The 5,235-nt window shown below is 39.1% G+C and overlaps 1 protein-coding gene across 3 annotated transcripts in view; it reads left to right on the forward strand.

Annotated features, from left to right (window-relative positions):
• SYT16 (synaptotagmin 16) overlaps positions 1-5,235 on the forward strand; it is a 328,233-nt gene that overhangs the window by 55,207 nt on the left and 267,791 nt on the right. The window lies entirely within an intron of this gene.

The raw sequence follows: 5,235 nt of genomic DNA on the forward strand, positions 1-5,235 counted from the left end.
GTCCTGTCTGTTAGAAGGAAAACTAACAAACAGAAAGGACATCCACACCAAAAACCCATCTGTACATCACCATCATCAAAGACCAAAGGTAGATAAAACCACAAAGATGGGCAAAAAACAGAGCAGAAAAACTGGAAACTCTAAAAAGCAGAGCACCTCTCCTCCTCCAAAGGAACACAGTTCCTCACCAGCAATGGAACAAAGCTGGATGGAGAATGACTTTGAGGAGTTGAGAGAAGAAGGCTTCAGATGATCAAACTACTCCGAGCTACAGGAGGAAATTCAAACCAAAGGCAAAGAAGTTAAAAACTTTGAAAAAAATTTAGACGAATGTATAACTAGAATAACCAATACAGAGAAGTGTTTAAAGGAGCTGATGGAGCTGAAAGCCAAGGCTTGAGAACTACATGAAGAATGCAGAAGCCTCAGGAGCCAATGCAATCAACTGGAAGAAAGAGTATCAGTGATGCAAGATGAAATAAATGAAATGAAGTGAGAAGGGAAGTTTAGAGAAAAAAGAATAAAGAAACGAACAAAGCCTCCAAGAAATATGGGACTATGTGAAAAGACCAAATCTATGTCTGATTGGTGTACCTGAAAGTGACAGGGAGAATGGAACCAAGTTGGAAAACACTCTGCAGGATATTATCCAGAAGAACTTCCCCAATCTAGCAAGGCAGGCCAACATTCAAATTCAGGAAATAAAGAGAAAGCCACAAAGATACTCCACGAGAAGAGCAACTCCAAGACACATAATTGTGAGATTCACCAAAGTTGAAATGAAGGAAAAAATGTTAAGGGCAGCCAGAGAGAAAGGCCCGGGTTACCCACAAAGGGAAGCCCATCAGACTAACAGTGGATCTCTCGGCAGAAACTCTACAAGCCAGAAGAGAGTAGGGGCCAATATTCAACATTCTTAAAAAAAAGAATTTTCAACCCAGAATTTCATATCCAGCCAAACTAAGCTTCATAAGTGAAGGAGAAATAAAATCCTTTACAGACAAGCAAATGCTGAGAGATTTTGTCACCACCAGGCCTGCCCTAAAAGAGCTCCTGAAGGAAGCACTAAACATGGAAAGGAACAACCGGTACCAGCCACTGCAAAAACATGCCAAATTGTAAAGACCATCGAGGCTAGGAAGAAACTGCATCAACTAACGAGCAAAATAACCAGCTAACATCATAATGACAGGATCAAATTCACACATAACAATATTAACTTTAAATGTAAATGGACTAAATGCTCCAATTAAAAGACACAGACTGGCAAATTGGATAGTCAACACCCATCAGTGTGCTGTATTCAGGAAACCCATCTCACCTGCAGAGACACACATAGGCTCAAAATAAAAGGATGGAGGAACATCTACCAAGCAAATGGGAAACAAAAAAAGGCAGGGGTTGCAATCCTAGTCTCTGATAAAACAGACTTTAAACCAACAAAGATCAAAAGAGACAAGGCCATTACATAATGGTAAAGGGATCAATTCAACAAGAAGAGCTAACTATCCTAAATATATATGCATCCAATACAGGAGCACCCAGATTCATAAAGCAAGTCCTGAGTGACCTACAAAGAGACTTAGACTCCCACACAATAATAATGGGAGACTTTAACACCCCACTGTCAACATTAGACAGATCAACGAGACAGAAAGTTAACAAGGATACCCAGGAATTGAACTCAGTTCTGCACCAAGTGGACCTAATAGACATCTACAGAACTCTCCACCCCAAATCAACAGAATATACATTTTTTTCAGCACCACACCACACCTATTCCAAAATTGACCACATAGTTGGAAGTAAAGCTCTCCTCAGCAAATGTAAAAGATCAGAAATTATAACAGACTGTCTCTCAGACCACAGTGCAATCAAACTAGAACTCAGGATTAAGAAACTCACTCAAAACCACTCAACTACATGGAAACTGAACAACCAGCTCCTGAATGACTACTGGGTACATAACGAAATGAAGGCAGAAATAAAGATGTTCTTTGAAACCAATGAGAACAAAGACACAACATACTAGAATCTCTGGAACACATTCAAAGCAGTGTGTATAGGGAAATTTATAGCACTAAATGCCCACAAGAGAAAGCAGGAAAGATCCAAAATTGACACCCTAACATCACAATTAAAAGAACTAGAAAAGCAAGAGCAAACACATTCAAAAGCTAGCAGAAGGCAAGAAATAACTAAGATCAGAGCAGAACTGAAGGAAATAGAGACACAAAAAACCCTTCAAAAAATTAATGAATCCAGGAGCTGGTTTTTTGAAAGGATCAACAAAATTGATAGACCGCTAGCAAGACTAATAAAGAAGAAAAGAGAGAAGAATCAAATAGACGCAATAAAAAATGATAAAGGGGATATCACCACCGATCCCACAGAAATACAAACTACCATCAGAGAATACTATAAACACCTCTACACAAATAAACTAGAAAATCTAGAGGAAATGGATAAATTCCTTGACACATACACCCTCCCAAGACTAAACCAGGAAGAAGTTGAATCTCTGAATAGAGCAATAACAGGCTCTGAAATTGAGGCAATAATCAATAGCTTACCAACCAAAAACAGTCCAGGACCAGATGGATTCACAGCTGAATTCTACCAGAGGTAGGAGGAGCTGGTGCCATTCCTTCTGAAACTATTCCAATCAATAGAAAAAGAGGGACTCCTCCCTAACTCATTTTATGAGGCCAGCATCATCCTGATACCAAAGCCTGGCAGAGACACAACCAAAAAAGAGAATTTTAGACCAATATCCTTGATGAACATTGATGCAAAAATCCTCAATAAAATACTGGCAAACTGAATCCAGCAGCACATCAAAAAGCTTATCCACCATGATCAAGTGGGCTTCATCCCTGGGATGCAAGGCTGGTTCAATATATGCAAATCAACAAATGTAATCCAGCATATAAACAGAACCAAAGACAAAAACCACATGATTATCTCAATAGATGCAGAAAAGGCCTTTGACAAAATTCAACAACCCTTCATGCTAAAAACTCTCAATAAATTAGGTATTGATGGGACGTATCTCAAAATAATAAGAGCTATCTATGACAAACCCACAGCCAATATCATACTGAATGGGCAAAAACTGGAAGCATTCCCTTTGAAAACTGGCACAAGACAGGGATGCCCTCTCTCACCACTTCTATTCAACATAGTGTTGGAAGTTCTGGCCAGGGCAGTTAGGCAGGAGAAGGAAATAAAGGGTATTCAATTAGGAAAAGAGGAAGTCAAATTGTCCCTGTTTGCAGACGACATGATTGTATTATCTAGAAACCCCATTGTCTCAGCCCAAAATCTCCTTAAGCTGATAAGCAACTTCAGCAAAGTCTCAGGATACAAAATCAATGTACAAAAATCACAAGCATTCTTATATACCAATAACAGACAAACAGAGAGCCAAATCATGAGTGAACTCCCATTCACAATTGCTTCAAAGAGAATAAAGTACCTAGGAATCCAACTTACAAGGGAAGTGAAGGACCTCTTCAAGGAGAACTACAAACCACTGCTCAATGAAATAAAAGAGGATACAAACAAATGGAAGAACATTCCATGCTCATGGGTAGGAAGAATCAATATTGTGAAAATGGCCATACTGCCCAAGGTAATTTACAGATTCAATGCCATCCCCATCAAGCTACCAATGACTTTCTTCACAGAATTGGAAAAAACTACTTTAAAGTTCATATGGAACCAAAAAAGAGCCCGCATCGCCAAGTCAATCCTAAGCCAAAAGAACAAAGCTGGAGGCATCATGCTACCTGACTTCAAACTATATTACAAGGCTACAGTAACCAAAACAGCATGGTAGTGGTACCAAAACAGAGATATAGATCAATGGAACAGAACAGAGCCCTCAGAAATAACGCCGCATATCTACAACTATCTGATCTTTGACAAACCTGAGAAAAACAAGCAATGGGGAAAGGATTCCCTATTTAATAAATGGTGCTGGGAAAACTGGCTAGCCATATGTAGAAAGATGAAACTGGATCTATTCCTTACATCTTATACTAAAATTAATTCAAGATGGATTAAAGACTTAAACCTTAGACCTAAAACCATAAAAACCCTAGGAGAAAACCTAGGCATTACCATTCAGGACATAGGCATGGGCAAGGACTTCATGTCTAAAACACCAAAAGAAATGGCAACAAAAGCCAAAATTGACAAATGGGATCTAATTAAACTAAAGAGCTTCTGCACAGCAAAAGAAACTACCATCAGAGTGAACAGGCAACCTACAAAATGGGAGAAAATTTTTGCAACCTACTCATCCGACAAAGGGCTAATATCCAGAATCTACAATGAACTCAAACAAATTTACAAGAAAAAAACAACCCCATCAAAAAGTGGGCAAAGGACATGAACAGACACTTCTCAAAAGAAGACATTTATGCAGCCAAAAGACACATGAAAAAATGCTCACCATCACTGGCCATCAGAGAAATGCAAATCAAAACCACAGTGAGATACCATCTCACACCAGTTAGAATGGCAATCATTAAAAAGTCAGGTAACAACAGGTGCTGGAGAGGATGTGGAGAAATAGGAACACTTTGACACTGTTGGTGGGACTGTAAAGTAGTTCAACCATTGTGGAAGTCAGTGTGGCAATTCCTCAGGGATCTAGAACTAGAAATACCATTTGACCCAGCCATCCCATTACTGGGTATATACCCAAAGGATTATAAATCATGCTGCTATAAAGACACATGCACACGTATGTTTATTGCGGCACTATTCACAATAGCAAAGACTTGGAGCCAACCCTAATGTCCAACAATGATAGACTGGATTAAGAAAATGTGGCACATATACACCATGGAATACTATGCAGCCATAAAAAATGATGAGTTCATGTCCTTTGTAGGGACATGGATGAAATTGGAAATCATCATTCTCAGTAAACTATAGCAAGAACGAAAAACCAAACACCGCATATTCTCACTCACAGGTGGGAATTGAACAATGAGAACACATGGACACAGGAAGGGGAACATCACACTCTGGGGACTGTTGTGGGGTGAGGAGAGGGGGGAGGGATAGCTTTAGGAGATATACCTAATGCTAGATGACGAGTTAATGGGTGCAGCACACCAGCATGGCACATGTATACATATGTAACTAACCTGCATATTGTGCACATGTACCCTAAAACTTAAAGTATAATAATAATAAAATAAAACAAAAAACAGAAAAAAA

Source organism: Pongo abelii, chromosome 15 (genome assembly GCF_028885655.2).
Source record: "Pongo abelii isolate AG06213 chromosome 15, NHGRI_mPonAbe1-v2.0_pri, whole genome shotgun sequence".
Taxonomy (NCBI): Eukaryota; Metazoa; Chordata; class Mammalia; order Primates; family Hominidae; genus Pongo; species Pongo abelii.